This window comes from Mesoplodon mirus (assembly GCF_964341445.2).
Source record: "Mesoplodon mirus genome assembly, chromosome: 4".
In the NCBI taxonomy this organism is placed as follows: Eukaryota; Metazoa; Chordata; class Mammalia; order Artiodactyla; family Ziphiidae; genus Mesoplodon; species Mesoplodon mirus.
The window spans coordinates 89,425,692-89,444,168 of record NC_138979.1 but is presented as its reverse complement, the minus strand read 5'-3'; positions in this window follow the sequence as shown (position 1 = coordinate 89,444,168).

Genomic DNA, 18,477 nt, shown 5'->3' with positions numbered 1-18,477 from the left:
CTGCGGGTCTGCCACGTTGAGGAAAACTAAGCGGCCCTGAAAGAAACCACCGGGGCTCCAATTCGGTTTGGGGACTCCTGCTCGACGTCTCTCTAGGTGATGCGGAAACTGGACTTTAGGTCCAGCCCGAAGTAATGCAGAGAGTAGCCCCGAGCATTGCTAGGCATTGGGAACATCCGAAGTCACCCAGGTAGGCCTGCTGAGGGCAGTTCGGGGTTTGTGCCGTTCACCACATGCAGCACACACTGCATCCAAAAGTTTCATCGCAGAAGGCCGAACTGTGTTCCACGGGTCTCCCTTGGATTGTCAGAGAAGATAGGTGTATGTGCTGGGTGATCCAGTTGGTAATTGAGAAGCCTGGCAGAGGGCAGTCTTTTCCCCATTTGAAAGGTCGATAGTGGCGGCCTCAAGGCTGACTGAAAGACACTGCCCTTACCCGTCTTCTAGTCACCTCCAGGAGTGCCTCAGTGAAGACAGTGAGTTTTCTCCTACGAATCCAGGTGGTCTCCAGTGCCTTGCTGGGAGCTCATCCCACGCTTGCCCTAGCTAAAGTGTGAAGTCAAAGTGACCCCTAGCCTCAAGGGAAGCGCGAGCGCTTCCTATCAGCCAAGTTGGGTGGGCAGCCACCTCCATGAACCCTGACGCCATAGAGTGCTTTAACTCCTCTGCGGCTTTGCGTAGGCCTAAGAGAGTCGCGTGTGAATTCCTTCTGAGGGAGAGCATGTGCGCTGGGAGTCCCCGTTTTGTTTTCCGAGCCACACAACACAGGACAGACTGCTGGGGTCAGCTCTTGCTACGCAGAGCGAAGGGCAGTGAACTGCTTCTCGCTTGCAGAGCTTGATGTCTACAGCTGTAAGGCAGCCCCGGGACAAAGTTTTGGCCAGTATTACATTCAGCGTGGCTCTCCCTCTGTGGAGGCCCTCCGAACGGCACTGAGAGAATCCCTGAGCCTAAAGTGCATCCTGGCAACCCTTAACCTGTCATCTCACTATTGTGACGCAAGGTACACTGCAGGTGCAGCCTGACAGAAAGTACAGAAAAGCCGGTACGACTCTGAGGCATTTGGACGAGGCAAGGTCCCCTCGGCCTGACTAAGTCATTAAGCGGGTGCTGCTCCTCGTGGCACGCAGAACACCCCCCGTCCAACGAAGTGGGATCCTAGAAAGGCCCAGTGTTGCTGAAAGTCTCCAGGTGTCAGTCAGCGAGTGCTGGCAAATGCGTCGTGGGCTCAAGTTGGCACTGGGAGGATGTGGGAGAAGCCCGACTTTCCCCCTTTGGAAAGCCACTTCGTTGCAGCTTCCAAGCCGCCTGCTACTATTCACTCCACAGATTCCTCTGAGGAGCGGTGACTTTTTCCAAAAGAAACCAGGTGCTTGCGATTCCTTCCGGGGAGCTCACCCCCAGGAGCATACTGTAGCTAAGGTGCCCACTAAATGTGACCTCTAGTCTCGAGGTAAGGTGCACATTTTCCCATTCCCAGAGATAGGGGCGCCCCGGTTTCCAGGAGGTCTTAGTCAGTGGACGGCTTTAGCTTTAGTATGCCTCACAGCGCTCAAGACTCTCACGTGGGCACTTCTTTCCAAGGAAGTACACTGCGTACCCAAAGCCTTCTGAGCACAAGCAAGGGATACACAGCTCTGGGCACATCCCTCCCTATGCAGTTGGAAGGGCCGGGAACTAAGGTGTTCTCTGAGGCGAGCGTCCCACAGCTTTGAAACAGCCCCAGGAACGCGGTTCTTGGCAGGGTTTCGTTCCCTGCGGGTCTGCCACGTTGAGGAAAACTAAGCGGCCCTGAAAGAAACCACCGGGGCTCCAATTCGGTTTGGGGACTCCTGCTCGACGTCTCTCTAGGTGATGCGGAAACTGGACTTTAGGTCCAGCCCGAAGTAATGCAGAGAGTAGCCCCGAGCATTGCTAGGCATTGGGAACATCCGAAGTCACCCAGGTAGGCCTGCTGAGGGCAGTTCGGGGTTTGTGCCGTTCACCACATGCAGCACACACTGCATCCAAAAGTTTCATCGCAGAAGGCCGAACTGTGTTCCACGGGTCTCCCTTGGATTGTCAGAGAAGATAGGTGTATGTGCTGGGTGATCCAGTTGGTAATTGAGAAGCCTGGCAGAGGGCAGTCTTTTCCCCATTTGAAAGGTCGATAGTGGCGGCCTCAAGGCTGACTGAAAGACACTGCCCTTACCCGTCTTCTAGTCACCTCCAGGAGTGCCTCAGTGAAGACAGTGAGTTTTCTCCTACGAATCCAGGTGGTCTCCAGTGCCTTGCTGGGAGCTCATCCCACGCTTGCCCTAGCTAAAGTGTGAAGTCAAAGTGACCCCTAGCCTCAAGGGAAGCGCGAGCGCTTCCTATCAGCCAAGTTGGGTGGGCAGCCACCTCCATGAACCCTGACGCCATAGAGTGCTTTAACTCCTCTGCGGCTTTGCGTAGGCCTAAGAGAGTCGCGTGTGAATTCCTTCTGAGGGAGAGCATGTGCGCTGGGAGTCCCCGTTTTGTTTTCCGAGCCACACAACACAGGACAGACTGCTGGGGTCAGCTCTTGCTACGCAGAGCGAAGGGCAGTGAACTGCTTCTCGCTTGCAGAGCTTGATGTCTACGGCTGTAAGGCAGCCCCGGGACAAAGTTTTGGCCAGTATTACATTCAGCGTGGCTCTCCCTCTGTGGAGGCCCTCCGAACGGCACTGAGAGAATCCCTGAGCCTAAAGTGCATCCTGGCAACCCTTAACCTGTCATCTCACTATTGTGACGCAAGGTACACTGCAGGTGCAGCCTGACAGAAAGTACAGAAAAGCCGGTACGACTCTGAGGCATTTGGACGAGGCAAGGTCCCCTCGGCCTGACTAAGTCATTAAGCGGGTGCTGCTCCTCGTGGCACGCAGAACACCCCCCGTCCAACGAAGTGGGATCCTAGAAAGGCCCAGTGTTGCTGAAAGTCTCCAGGTGTCAGTCAGCGAGTGCTGGCAAATGCGTCGTGGGCTCAAGTTGGCACTGGGAGGATGTGGGAGAAGCCCGACTTTCCCCCTTTGGAAAGCCACTGCGTTGCAGCTTCCAAGCCGCCTGCTACTATTCACTCCACAGATTCCTCTGAGGAGCGGTGACTTTTTCCAAAAGAAACCAGGTGCTTGCGATTCCTTCCGGGGAGCTCACCCCCAGGAGCATACTGTAGCTAAGGTGCCCACTAAATGGGACCTCTAGTCTCGAGGTAAGGTGCACATTTTCCCATTCCCAGAGATAGGGGCGCCCCGGTTTCCAGGAGGTCTTAGTCAGTGGACGGCTTTAGCTTTAGTATGCCTCACAGCGCTCAAGACTCTCACGTGGGCACTTCTTTCCAAGGAAGTACACTGCGTACCCAAAGCCTTCTGAGCACAAGCAAGGGATACACAGCTCTGGGCACATCCCTCCCTATGCAGTTGGAAGGGCCGGGAACTAAGGTGTTCTCTGAGGCGAGCGTCCCACAGCTTTGAAACAGCCCCAGGAACGCGGTTCTTGGCAGGGTTTCGTTCCCTGCGGGTCTGCCACGTTGAGGAAAACTAAGCGGCCCTGAAAGAAACCACCGGGGCTCCAATTCGGTTTGGGGACTCCTGCTCGACGTCTCTCTAGGTGATGCGGAAACTGGACTTTAGGTCCAGCCCGAAGTAATGCAGAGAGTAGCCCCGAGCATTGCTAGGCATTGGGAACATCCGAAGTCACCCAGGTAGGCCTGCTGAGGGCAGTTCGGGGTTTGTGCCGTTCACCACATGCAGCACACACTGCATCCAAAAGTTTCATCGCAGAAGGCCGAACTGTGTTCCACGGGTCTCCCTTGGATTGTCAGAGAAGATAGGTGTATGTGCTGGGTGATCCAGTTGGTAATTGAGAAGCCTGGCAGAGGGCAGTCTTTTCCCCATTTGAAAGGTCGATAGTGGCGGCCTCAAGGCTGACTGAAAGACACTGCCCTTACCCGTCTTCTAGTCACCTCCAGGAGTGCCTCAGTGAAGACAGTGAGTTTTCTCCTACGAATCCAGGTGGTCTCCAGTGCCTTGCTGGGAGCTCATCCCACGCTTGCCCTAGCTAAAGTGTGAAGTCAAAGTGACCCCTAGCCTCAAGGGAAGCGCGAGCGCTTCCTATCAGCCAAGTTGGGTGGGCAGCCACCTCCATGAACCCTGACGCCATAGAGTGCTTTAACTCCTCTGCGGCTTTGCGTAGGCCTAAGAGAGTCGCGTGTGAATTCCTTCTGAGGGAGAGCATGTGCGCTGGGAGTCCCCGTTTTGTTTTCCGAGCCACACAACACAGGACAGACTGCTGGGGTCAGCTCTTGCTACGCAGAGCGAAGGGCAGTGAACTGCTTCTCGCTTGCAGAGCTTGATGTCTACGGCTGTAAGGCAGCCCCGGGACAAAGTTTTGGCCAGTATTACATTCAGCGTGGCTCTCCCTCTGTGGAGGCCCTCCGAACGGCACTGAGAGAATCCCTGAGCCTAAAGTGCATCCTGGCAACCCTTAACCTGTCATCTCACTATTGTGACGCAAGGTACACTGCAGGTGCAGCCTGACAGAAAGTACAGAAAAGCCGGTACGACTCTGAGGCATTTGGACGAGGCAAGGTCCCCTCGGCCTGACTAAGTCATTAAGCGGGTGCTGCTCCTCGTGGCACGCAGAACACCCCCCGTCCAACGAAGTGGGATCCTAGAAAGGCCCAGTGTTGCTGAAAGTCTCCAGGTGTCAGTCAGCGAGTGCTGGCAAATGCGTCGTGGGCTCAAGTTGGCACTGGGAGGATGTGGGAGAAGCCCGACTTTCCCCCTTTGGAAAGCCACTGCGTTGCAGCTTCCAAGCCGCCTGCTACTATTCACTCCACAGATTCCTCTGAGGAGCGGTGACTTTTTCCAAAAGAAACCAGGTGCTTGCGATTCCTTCCGGGGAGCTCACCCCCAGGAGCATACTGTAGCTAAGGTGCCCACTAAATGGGACCTCTAGTCTCGAGGTAAGGTGCACATTTTCCCATTCCCAGAGATAGGGGCGCCCCGGTTTCCAGGAGGTCTTAGTCAGTGGACGGCTTTAGCTTTAGTATGCCTCACAGCGCTCAAGACTCTCACGTGGGCACTTCTTTCCAAGGAAGTACACTGCGTACCCAAAGCCTTCTGAGCACAAGCAAGGGATACACAGCTCTGGGCACATCCCTCCCTATGCAGTTGTAAGGGCCGGGAACTAAGGTGTTCTCTGAGGCGAGCGTCCCACAGCTTTGAAACAGCCCCAGGAACGCGGTTCTTGGCAGGGTTTCGTTCCCTGCGGGTCTGCCACGTTGAGGAAAACTAAGCGGCCCTGAAAGAAACCACCGGGGCTCCAATTCGGTTTGGGGACTCCTGCTCGACGTCTCTCTAGGTGATGCGGAAACTGGACTTTAGGTCCAGCCCGAAGTAATGCAGAGAGTAGCCCCGAGCATTGCTAGGCATTGGGAACATCCGAAGTCACCCAGGTAGGCCTGCTGAGGGCAGTTCGGGGTTTGTGCCGTTCACCACATGCAGCACACACTGCATCCAAAAGTTTCATCGCAGAAGGCCGAACTGTGTTCCACGGGTCTCCCTTGGATTGTCAGAGAAGATAGGTGTATGTGCTGGGTGATCCAGTTGGTAATTGAGAAGCCTGGCAGAGGGCAGTCTTTTCCCCATTTGAAAGGTCGATAGTGGCGGCCTCAAGGCTGACTGAAAGACACTGCCCTTACCCGTCTTCTAGTCACCTCCAGGAGTGCCTCAGTGAAGACAGTGAGTTTTCTCCTACGAATCCAGGTGGTCTCCAGTGCCTTGCTGGGAGCTCATCCCACGCTTGCCCTAGCTAAAGTGTGAAGTCAAAGTGACCCCTAGCCTCAAGGGAAGCGCGAGCGCTTCCTATCAGCCAAGTTGGGTGGGCAGCCACCTCCATGAACCCTGACGCCATAGAGTGCTTTAACTCCTCTGCGGCTTTGCGTAGGCCTAAGAGAGTCGCGTGTGAATTCCTTCTGAGGGAGAGCATGTGCGCTGGGAGTCCCCGTTTTGTTTTCCGAGCCACACAACACAGGACAGACTGCTGGGGTCAGCTCTTGCTACGCAGAGCGAAGGGCAGTGAACTGCTTCTCGCTTGCAGAGCTTGATGTCTACGGCTGTAAGGCAGCCCCGGGACAAAGTTTTGGCCAGTATTACATTCAGCGTGGCTCTCCCTCTGTGGAGGCCCTCCGAACGGCACTGAGAGAATCCCTGAGCCTAAAGTGCATCCTGGCAACCCTTAACCTGTCATCTCACTATTGTGACGCAAGGTACACTGCAGGTGCAGCCTGACAGAAAGTACAGAAAAGCCGGTACGACTCTGAGGCATTTGGACGAGGCAAGGTCCCCTCGGCCTGACTAAGTCATTAAGCGGGTGCTGCTCCTCGTGGCACGCAGAACACCCCCCGTCCAACAAAGTGGGATCCTAGAAAGGCCCAGTGTTGCTGAAAGTCTCCAGGTGTCAGTCAGCGAGTGCTGGCAAATGCGTCGTGGGCTCAAGTTGGCACTGGGAGGATGTGGGAGAAGCCCGACTTTCCCCCTTTGGAAAGCCACTTCGTTGCAGCTTCCAAGCCGCCTGCTACTATTCACTCCACAGATTCCTCTGAGGAGCGGTGACTTTTTCCAAAAGAAACCAGGTGCTTGCGATTCCTTCCGGGGAGCTCACCCCCAGGAGCATACTGTAGCTAAGGTGCCCACTAAATGTGACCTCTAGTCTCGAGGTAAGGTGCACATTTTCCCATTCCCAGAGATAGGGGCGCCCCGGTTTCCAGGAGGTCTTAGTCAGTGGACGGCTTTAGCTTTAGTATGCCTCACAGCGCTCAAGACTCTCACGTGGGCACTTCTTTCCAAGGAAGTACACTGCGTACCCAAAGCCTTCTGAGCACAAGCAAGGGATACACAGCTCTGGGCACATCCCTCCCTATGCAGTTGGAAGGGCCGGGAACTAAGGTGTTCTCTGAGGCGAGCGTCCCACAGCTTTGAAACAGCCCCAGGAACGCGGTTCTTGGCAGGGTTTCGTTCCCTGCGGGTCTGCCACGTTGAGGAAAACTAAGCGGCCCTGAAAGAAACCACCGGGGCTCCAATTCGGTTTGGGGACTCCTGCTCGACGTCTCTCTAGGTGATGCGGAAACTGGACTTTAGGTCCAGCCCGAAGTAATGCAGAGAGTAGCCCCGAGCATTGCTAGGCATTGGGAACATCCGAAGTCACCCAGGTAGGCCTGCTGAGGGCAGTTCGGGGTTTGTGCCGTTCACCACATGCAGCACACACTGCATCCAAAAGTTTCATCGCAGAAGGCCGAACTGTGTTCCACGGGTCTCCCTTGGATTGTCAGAGAAGATAGGTGTATGTGCTGGGTGATCCAGTTGGTAATTGAGAAGCCTGGCAGAGGGCAGTCTTTTCCCCATTTGAAAGGTCGATAGTGGCGGCCTCAAGGCTGACTGAAAGACACTGCCCTTACCCGTCTTCTAGTCACCTCCAGGAGTGCCTCAGTGAAGACAGTGAGTTTTCTCCTACGAATCCAGGTGGTCTCCAGTGCCTTGCTGGGAGCTCATCCCACGCTTGCCCTAGCTAAAGTGTGAAGTCAAAGTGACCCCTAGCCTCAAGGGAAGCGCGAGCGCTTCCTATCAGCCAAGTTGGGTGGGCAGCCACCTCCATGAACCCTGACGCCATAGAGTGCTTTAACTCCTCTGCGGCTTTGCGTAGGCCTAAGAGAGTCGCGTGTGAATTCCTTCTGAGGGAGAGCATGTGCGCTGGGAGTCCCCGTTTTGTTTTCCGAGCCACACAACACAGGACAGACTGCTGGGGTCAGCTCTTGCTACGCAGAGCGAAGGGCAGTGAACTGCTTCTCGCTTGCAGAGCTTGATGTCTACGGCTGTAAGGCAGCCCCGGGACAAAGTTTTGGCCAGTATTACATTCAGCGTGGCTCTCCCTCTGTGGAGGCCCTCCGAACGGCACTGAGAGAATCCCTGAGCCTAAAGTGCATCCTGGCAACCCTTAACCTGTCATCTCACTATTGTGACGCAAGGTACACTGCAGGTGCAGCCTGACAGAAAGTACAGAAAAGCCGGTACGACTCTGAGGCATTTGGACGAGGCAAGGTCCCCTCGGCCTGACTAAGTCATTAAGCGGGTGCTGCTCCTCGTGGCACGCAGAACACCCCCCGTCCAACGAAGTGGGATCCTAGAAAGGCCCAGTGTTGCTGAAAGTCTCCAGGTGTCAGTCAGCGAGTGCTGGCAAATGCGTCGTGGGCTCAAGTTGGCACTGGGAGGATGTGGGAGAAGCCCGACTTTCCCCCTTTGGAAAGCCACTTCGTTGCAGCTTCCAAGCCGCCTGCTACTATTCACTCCACAGATTCCTCTGAGGAGCGGTGACTTTTTCCAAAAGAAACCAGGTGCTTGCGATTCCTTCCGGGGAGCTCACCCCCAGGAGCATACTGTAGCTAAGGTGCCCACTAAATGTGACCTCTAGTCTCGAGGTAAGGTGCACATTTTCCCATTCCCAGAGATAGGGGCGCCCCGGTTTCCAGGAGGTCTTAGTCAGTGGACGGCTTTAGCTTTAGTATGCCTCACAGCGCTCAAGACTCTCACGTGGGCACTTCTTTCCAAGGAAGTACACTGCGTACCCAAAGCCTTCTGAGCACAAGCAAGGGATACACAGCTCTGGGCACATCCCTCCCTATGCAGTTGGAAGGGCCGGGAACTAAGGTGTTCTCTGAGGCGAGCGTCCCACAGCTTTGAAACAGCCCCAGGAACGCGGTTCTTGGCAGGGTTTCGTTCCCTGCGGGTCTGCCACGTTGAGGAAAACTAAGCGGCCCTGAAAGAAACCACCGGGGCTCCAATTCGGTTTGGGGACTCCTGCTCGACGTCTCTCTAGGTGATGCGGAAACTGGACTTTAGGTCCAGCCCGAAGTAATGCAGAGAGTAGCCCCGAGCATTGCTAGGCATTGGGAACATCCGAAGTCACCCAGGTAGGCCTGCTGAGGGCAGTTCGGGGTTTGTGCCGTTCACCACATGCAGCACACACTGCATCCAAAAGTTTCATCGCAGAAGGCCGAACTGTGTTCCACGGGTCTCCCTTGGATGGTCAGAGAAGATAGGTGTATGTGCTGGGTGATCCAGTTGGTAATTGAGAAGCCTGGCAGAGGGCAGTCTTTTCCCCATTTGAAAGGTCGATAGTGGCGGCCTCAAGGCTGACTGAAAGACACTGCCCTTACCCGTCTTCTAGTCACCTCCAGGAGTGCCTCAGTGAAGACAGTGAGTTTTCTCCTACGAATCCAGGTGGTCTCCAGTGCCTTGCTGGGAGCTCATCCCACGCTTGCCCTAGCTAAAGTGTGAAGTCAAAGTGACCCCTAGCCTCAAGGGAAGCGCGAGCGCTTCCTATCAGCCAAGTTGGGTGGGCAGCCACCTCCATGAACCCTGACGCCATAGAGTGCTTTAACTCCTCTGCGGCTTTGCGTAGGCCTAAGAGAGTCGCGTGTGAATTCCTTCTGAGGGAGAGCATGTGCGCTGGGAGTCCCCGTTTTGTTTTCCGAGCCACACAACACAGGACAGACTGCTGGGGTCAGCTCTTGCTACGCAGAGCGAAGGGCAGTGAACTGCTTCTCGCTTGCAGAGCTTGATGTCTACGGCTGTAAGGCAGCCCCGGGACAAAGTTTTGGCCAGTATTACATTCAGCGTGGCTCTCCCTCTGTGGAGGCCCTCCGAACGGCACTGAGAGAATCCCTGAGCCTAAAGTGCATCCTGGCAACCCTTAACCTGTCATCTCACTATTGTGACGCAAGGTACACTGCAGGTGCAGCCTGACAGAAAGTACAGAAAAGCCGGTACGACTCTGAGGCATTTGGACGAGGCAAGGTCCCCTCGGCCTGACTAAGTCATTAAGCGGGTGCTGCTCCTCGTGGCACGCAGAACACCCCCCGTCCAACGAAGTGGGATCCTAGAAAGGCCCAGTGTTGCTGAAAGTCTCCAGGTGTCAGTCAGCGAGTGCTGGCAAATGCGTCGTGGGCTCAAGTTGGCACTGGGAGGATGTGGGAGAAGCCCGACTTTCCCCCTTTGGAAAGCCACTTCGTTGCAGCTTCCAAGCCGCCTGCTACTATTCACTCCACAGATTCCTCTGAGGAGCGGTGACTTTTTCCAAAAGAAACCAGGTGCTTGCGATTCCTTCCGGGGAGCTCACCCCCAGGAGCATACTGTAGCTAAGGTGCCCACTAAATGTGACCTCTAGTCTCGAGGTAAGGTGCACATTTTCCCATTCCCAGAGATAGGGGCGCCCCGGTTTCCAGGAGGTCTTAGTCAGTGGACGGCTTTAGCTTTAGTATGCCTCACAGCGCTCAAGACTCTCACGTGGGCACTTCTTTCCAAGGAAGTACACTGCGTACCCAAAGCCTTCTGAGCACAAGCAAGGGATACACAGCTCTGGGCACATCCCTCCCTATGCAGTTGGAAGGGCCGGGAACTAAGGTGTTCTCTGAGGCGAGCGTCCCACAGCTTTGAAACAGCCCCAGGAACGCGGTTCTTGGCAGGGTTTCGTTCCCTGCGGGTCTGCCACGTTGAGGAAAACTAAGCGGCCCTGAAAGAAACCACCGGGGCTCCAATTCGGTTTGGGGACTCCTGCTCGACGTCTCTCTAGGTGATGCGGAAACTGGACTTTAGGTCCAGCCCGAAGTAATGCAGAGAGTAGCCCCGAGCATTGCTAGGCATTGGGAACATCCGAAGTCACCCAGGTAGGCCTGCTGAGGGCAGTTCGGGGTTTGTGCCGTTCACCACATGCAGCACACACTGCATCCAAAAGTTTCATCGCAGAAGGCCGAACTGTGTTCCACGGGTCTCCCTTGGATGGTCAGAGAAGATAGGTGTATGTGCTGGGTGATCCAGTTGGTAATTGAGAAGCCTGGCAGAGGGCAGTCTTTTCCCCATTTGAAAGGTCGATAGTGGCGGCCTCAAGGCTGACTGAAAGACACTGCCCTTACCCGTCTTCTAGTCACCTCCAGGAGTGCCTCAGTGAAGACAGTGAGTTTTCTCCTACGAATCCAGGTGGTCTCCAGTGCCTTGCTGGGAGCTCATCCCACGCTTGCCCTAGCTAAAGTGTGAAGTCAAAGTGACCCCTAGCCTCAAGGGAAGCGCGAGCGCTTCCTATCAGCCAAGTTGGGTGGGCAGCCACCTCCATGAACCCTGACGCCATAGAGTGCTTTAACTCCTCTGCGGCTTTGCGTAGGCCTAAGAGAGTCGCGTGTGAATTCCTTCTGAGGGAGAGCATGTGCGCTGGGAGTCCCCGTTTTGTTTTCCGAGCCACACAACACAGGACAGACTGCTGGGGTCAGCTCTTGCTACGCAGAGCGAAGGGCAGTGAACTGCTTCTCGCTTGCAGAGCTTGATGTCTACGGCTGTAAGGCAGCCCCGGGACAAAGTTTTGGCCAGTATTACATTCAGCGTGGCTCTCCCTCTGTGGAGGCCCTCCGAACGGCACTGAGAGAATCCCTGAGCCTAAAGTGCATCCTGGCAACCCTTAACCTGTCATCTCACTATTGTGACGCAAGGTACACTGCAGGTGCAGCCTGACAGAAAGTACAGAAAAGCCGGTACGACTCTGAGGCATTTGGACGAGGCAAGGTCCCCTCGGCCTGACTAAGTCATTAAGCGGGTGCTGCTCCTCGTGGCACGCAGAACACCCCCCGTCCAACGAAGTGGGATCCTAGAAAGGCCCAGTGTTGCTGAAAGTCTCCAGGTGTCAGTCAGCGAGTGCTGGCAAATGCGTCGTGGGCTCAAGTTGGCACTGGGAGAATGTGGGAGAAGCCCGACTTTCCCCCTTTGGAAAGCCACTTCGTTGCAGCTTCCAAGCCGCCTGCTACTATTCACTCCACAGATTCCTCTGAGGAGCGGTGACTTTTTCCAAAAGAAACCAGGTGCTTGCGATTCCTTCCGGGGAGCTCACCCCCAGGAGCATACTGTAGCTAAGGTGCCCACTAAATGTGACCTCTAGTCTCGAGGTAAGGTGCACATTTTCCCATTCCCAGAGATAGGGGCGCCCCGGTTTCCAGGAGGTCTTAGTCAGTGGACGGCTTTAGCTTTAGTATGCCTCACAGCGCTCAAGACTCTCACGTGGGCACTTCTTTCCAAGGAAGTACACTGCGTACCCAAAGCCTTCTGAGCACAAGCAAGGGATACACAGCTCTGGGCACATCCCTCCCTATGCAGTTGGAAGGGCCGGGAACTAAGGTGTTCTCTGAGGCGAGCGTCCCACAGCTTTGAAACAGCCCCAGGAACGCGGTTCTTGGCAGGGTTTCGTTCCCTGCGGGTCTGCCACGTTGAGGAAAACTAAGCGGCCCTGAAAGAAACCACCGGGGCTCCAATTCGGTTTGGGGACTCCTGCTCGACGTCTCTCTAGGTGATGCGGAAACTGGACTTTAGGTCCAGCCCGAAGTAATGCAGAGAGTAGCCCCGAGCATTGCTAGGCATTGGGAACATCCGAAGTCACCCAGGTAGGCCTGCTGAGGGCAGTTCGGGGTTTGTGCCGTTCACCACATGCAGCACACACTGCATCCAAAAGTTTCATCGCAGAAGGCCGAACTGTGTTCCACGGGTCTCCCTTGGATGGTCAGAGAAGATAGGTGTATGTGCTGGGTGATCCAGTTGGTAATTGAGAAGCCTGGCAGAGGGCAGTCTTTTCCCCATTTGAAAGGTCGATAGTGGCGGCCTCAAGGCTGACTGAAAGACACTGCCCTTACCCGTCTTCTAGTCACCTCCAGGAGTGCCTCAGTGAAGACAGTGAGTTTTCTCCTACGAATCCAGGTGGTCTCCAGTGCCTTGCTGGGAGCTCATCCCACGCTTGCCCTAGCTAAAGTGTGAAGTCAAAGTGACCCCTAGCCTCAAGGGAAGCGCGAGCGCTTCCTATCAGCCAAGTTGGGTGGGCAGCCACCTCCATGAACCCTGACGCCATAGAGTGCTTTAACTCCTCTGCGGCTTTGCGTAGGCCTAAGAGAGTCGCGTGTGAATTCCTTCTGAGGGAGAGCATGTGCGCTGGGAGTCCCCGTTTTGTTTTCCGAGCCACACAACACAGGACAGACTGCTGGGGTCAGCTCTTGCTACGCAGAGCGAAGGGCAGTGAACTGCTTCTCGCTTGCAGAGCTTGATGTCTACGGCTGTAAGGCAGCCCCGGGACAAAGTTTTGGCCAGTATTACATTCAGCGTGGCTCTCCCTCTGTGGAGGCCCTCCGAACGGCACTGAGAGAATCCCTGAGCCTAAAGTGCATCCTGGCAACCCTTAACCTGTCATCTCACTATTGTGACGCAAGGTACACTGCAGGTGCAGCCTGACAGAAAGTACAGAAAAGCCGGTACGACTCTGAGGCATTTGGACGAGGCAAGGTCCCCTCGGCCTGACTAAGTCATTAAGCGGGTGCTGCTCCTCGTGGCACGCAGAACACCCCCCGTCCAACGAAGTGGGATCCTAGAAAGGCCCAGTGTTGCTGAAAGTCTCCAGGTGTCAGTCAGCGAGTGCTGGCAAATGCGTCGTGGGCTCAAGTTGGCACTGGGAGGATGTGGGAGAAGCCCGACTTTCCCCCTTTGGAAAGCCACTTCGTTGCAGCTTCCAAGCCGCCTGCTACTATTCACTCCACAGATTCCTCTGAGGAGCGGTGACTTTTTCCAAAAGAAACCAGGTGCTTGCGATTCCTTCCGGGGAGCTCACCCCCAGGAGCATACTGTAGCTAAGGTGCCCACTAAATGTGACCTCTAGTCTCGAGGTAAGGTGCACATTTTCCCATTCCCAGAGATAGGGGCGCCCCGGTTTCCAGGAGGTCTTAGTCAGTGGACGGCTTTAGCTTTAGTATGCCTCACAGCGCTCAAGACTCTCACGTGGGCACTTCTTTCCAAGGAAGTACACTGCGTACCCAAAGCCTTCTGAGCACAAGCAAGGGATACACAGCTCTGGGCACATCCCTCCCTATGCAGTTGGAAGGGCCGGGAACTAAGGTGTTCTCTGAGGCGAGCGTCCCACAGCTTTGAAACAGCCCCAGGAACGCGGTTCTTGGCAGGGTTTCGTTCCCTGCGGGTCTGCCACGTTGAGGAAAACTAAGCGGCCCTGAAAGAAACCACCGGGGCTCCAATTCGGTTTGGGGACTCCTGCTCGACGTCTCTCTAGGTGATGCGGAAACTGGACTTTAGGTCCAGCCCGAAGTAATGCAGAGAGTAGCCCCGAGCATTGCTAGGCATTGGGAACATCCGAAGTCACCCAGGTAGGCCTGCTGAGGGCAGTTCGGGGTTTGTGCCGTTCACCACATGCAGCACACACTGCATCCAAAAGTTTCATCGCAGAAGGCCGAACTGTGTTCCACGGGTCTCCCTTGGATTGTCAGAGAAGATAGGTGTATGTGCTGGGTGATCCAGTTGGTAATTGAGAAGCCTGGCAGAGGGCAGTCTTTTCCCCATTTGAAAGGTCGATAGTGGCGGCCTCAAGGCTGACTGAAAGACACTGCCCTTACCCGTCTTCTAGTCACCTCCAGGAGTGCCTCAGTGAAGACAGTGAGTTTTCTCCTACGAATCCAGGTGGTCTCCAGTGCCTTGCTGGGAGCTCATCCCACGCTTGCCCTAGCTAAAGTGTGAAGTCAAAGTGACCCCTAGCCTCAAGGGAAGCGCGAGCGCTTCCTATCAGCCAAGTTGGGTGGGCAGCCACCTCCATGAACCCTGACGCCATAGAGTGCTTTAACTCCTCTGCGGCTTTGCGTAGGCCTAAGAGAGTCGCGTGTGAATTCCTTCTGAGGGAGAGCATGTGCGCTGGGAGTCCCCGTTTTGTTTTCCGAGCCACACAACACAGGACAGACTGCTGGGGTCAGCTCTTGCTACGCAGAGCGAAGGGCAGTGAACTGCTTCTCGCTTGCAGAGCTTGATGTCTACGGCTGTAAGGCAGCCCCGGGACAAAGTTTTGGCCAGTATTACATTCAGCGTGGCTCTCCCTCTGTGGAGGCCCTCCGAACGGCACTGAGAGAATCCCTGAGCCTAAAGTGCATCCTGGCAACCCTTAACCTGTCATCTCACTATTGTGACGCAAGGTACACTGCAGGTGCAGCCTGACAGAAAGTACAGAAAAGCCGGTACGACTCTGAGGCATTTGGACGAGGCAAGGTCCCCTCGGCCTGACTAAGTCATTAAGCGGGTGCTGCTCCTCGTGGCACGCAGAACACCCCCCGTCCAACGAAGTGGGATCCTAGAAAGGCCCAGTGTTGCTGAAAGTCTCCAGGTGTCAGTCAGCGAGTGCTGGCAAATGCGTCGTGGGCTCAAGTTGGCACTGGGAGGATGTGGGAGAAGCCCGACTTTCCCCCTTTGGAAAGCCACTTCGTTGCAGCTTCCAAGCCGCCTGCTACTATTCACTCCACAGATTCCTCTGAGGAGCGGTGACTTTTTCCAAAAGAAACCAGGTGCTTGCGATTCCTTCCGGGGAGCTCACCCCCAGGAGCATACTGTAGCTAAGGTGCCCACTAAATGTGACCTCTAGTCTCGAGGTAAGGTGCACATTTTCCCATTCCCAGAGATAGGGGCGCCCCGGTTTCCAGGAGGTCTTAGTCAGTGGACGGCTTTAGCTTTAGTATGCCTCACAGCGCTCAAGACTCTCACGTGGGCACTTCTTTCCAAGGAAGTACACTGCGTACCCAAAGCCTTCTGAGCACAAGCAAGGGATACACAGCTCTGGGCACATCCCTCCCTATGCAGTTGGAAGGGCCGGGAACTAAGGTGTTCTCTGAGGCGAGCGTCCCACAGCTTTGAAACAGCCCCAGGAACGCGGTTCTTGGCAGGGTTTCGTTCCCTGCGGGTCTGCCACGTTGAGGAAAACTAAGCGGCCCTGAAAGAAACCACCGGGGCTCCAATTCGGTTTGGGGACTCCTGCTCGACGTCTCTCTAGGTGATGCGGAAACTGGACTTTAGGTCCAGCCCGAAGTAATGCAGAGAGTAGCCCCGAGCATTGCTAGGCATTGGGAACATCCGAAGTCACCCAGGTAGGCCTGCTGAGGGCAGTTCGGGGTTTGTGCCGTTCACCACATGCAGCACACACTGCATCCAAAAGTTTCATCGCAGAAGGCCGAACTGTGTTCCACGGGTCTCCCTTGGATTGTCAGAGAAGATAGGTGTATGTGCTGGGTGATCCAGTTGGTAATTGAGAAGCCTGGCAGAGGGCAGTCTTTTCCCCATTTGAAAGGTCGATAGTGGCGGCCTCAAGGCTGACTGAAAGACACTGCCCTTACCCGTCTTCTAGTCACCTCCAGGAGTGCCTCAGTGAAGACAGTGAGTTTTCTCCTACGAATCCAGGTGGTCTCCAGTGCCTTGCTGGGAGCTCATCCCACGCTTGCCCTAGCTAAAGTGTGAAGTCAAAGTGACCCCTAGCCTCAAGGGAAGCGCGAGCGCTTCCTATCAGCCAAGTTGGGTGGGCAGCCACCTCCATGAACCCTGACGCCATAGAGTGCTTTAACTCCTCTGCGGCTTTGCGTAGGCCTAAGAGAGTCGCGTGTGAATTCCTTCTGAGGGAGAGCATGTGCGCTGGGAGTCCCCGTTTTGTTTTCCGAGCCACACAACACAGGACAGACTGCTGGGGTCAGCTCTTGCTACGCAGAGCGAAGGGCAGTGAACTGCTTCTCGCTTGCAGAGCTTGATGTCTACGGCTGTAAGGCAGCCCCGGGACAAAGTTTTGGCCAGTATTACATTCAGCGTGGCTCTCCCTCTGTGGAGGCCCTCCGAACGGCACTGAGAGAATCCCTGAGCCTAAAGTGCATCCTGGCAACCCTTAACCTGTCATCTCACTATTGTGACGCAAGGTACACTGCAGGTGCAGCCTGACAGAAAGTACAGAAAAGCCGGTACGACTCTGAGGCATTTGGACGAGGCAAGGTCCCCTCGGCCTGACTAAGTCATTAAGCGGGTGCTGCTCCTCGTGGCACGCAGAACACCCCCCGTCCAACGAAGTGGGATCCTAGAAAGGCCCAGTGTTGCTGAAAGTCTCCAGGTGTCAGTCAGCGAGTGCTGGCAAATGCGTCGTGGGCTCAAGTTGGCACTGGGAGGATGTGGGAGAAGCCCGACTTTCCCCCTTTGGAAAGCCACTTCGTTGCAGCTTCCAAGCCGCCTGCTACTATTCACTCCACAGATTCCTCTGAGGAGCGGTGACTTTTTCCAAAAGAAACCAGGTGCTTGCGATTCCTTCCGGGGAGCTCACCCCCAGGAGCATACTGTAGCTAAGGTGCCCACTAAATGTGACCTCTAGTCTCGAGGTAAGGTGCACATTTTCCCATTCCCAGAGATAGGGGCGCCCCGGTTTCCAGGAGGTCTTAGTCAGTGGACGGCTTTAGCTTTAGTATGCCTCACAGCGCTCAAGACTCTCACGTGGGCACTTCTTTCCAAGGAAGTACACTGCGTACCCAAAGCCTTCTGAGCACAAGCAAGGGATACACAGCTCTGGGCACATCCCTCCCTATGCAGTTGGAAGGGCCGGGAACTAAGGTGTTCTCTGAGGCGAGCGTCCCACAGCTTTGAAACAGCCCCAGGAACGCGGTTCTTGGCAGGGTTTCGTTCCCTGCGGGTCTGCCACGTTGAGGAAAACTAAGCGGCCCTGAAAGAAACCACCGGGGCTCCAATTCGGTTTGGGGACTCCTGCTCGACGTCTCTCTAGGTGATGCGGAAACTGGACTTTAGGTCCAGCCCGAAGTAATGCAGAGAGTAGCCCCGAGCATTGCTAGGCATTGGGAACATCCGAAGTCACCCAGGTAGGCCTGCTGAGGGCAGTTCGGGGTTTGTGCCGTTCACCACATGCAGCACACACTGCATCCAAAAGTTTCATCGCAGAAGGCCGAACTGTGTTCCACGGGTCTCCCTTGGATTGTCAGAGAAGATAGGTGTATGTGCTGGGTGATCCAGTTGGTAATTGAGAAGCCTGGCAGAGGGCAGTCTTTTCCCCATTTGAAAGGTCGATAGTGGCGGCCTCAAGGCTGACTGAAAGACACTGCCCTTACCCGTCTTCTAGTCACCTCCAGGAGTGCCTCAGTGAAGACAGTGAGTTTTCTCCTACGAATCCAGGTGGTCTCCAGTGCCTTGCTGGGAGCTCATCCCACGCTTGCCCTAGCTAAAGTGTGAAGTCAAAGTGACCCCTAGCCTCAAGGGAAGCGCGAGCGCTTCCTATCAGCCAAGTTGGGTGGGCAGCCACCTCCATGAACCCTGACGCCATAGAGTGCTTTAACTCCTCTGCGGCTTTGCGTAGGCCTAAGAGAGTCACGTGTGAATTCCTTCTGAGGGAGAGCATGTGCGCTGGGAGTCCCCGTTTTGTTTTCCGAGCCACACAACACAGGACAGACTGCTGGGGTCAGCTCTTGCTACGCAGAGCGAAGGGCAGTGAACTGCTTCTCGCTTGCAGAGCTTGATGTCTACGGCTGTAAGGCAGCCCCGGGACAAAGTTTTGGCCAGTATTACATTCAGCGTGGCTCTCCCTCTGTGGAGGCCCTCCGAA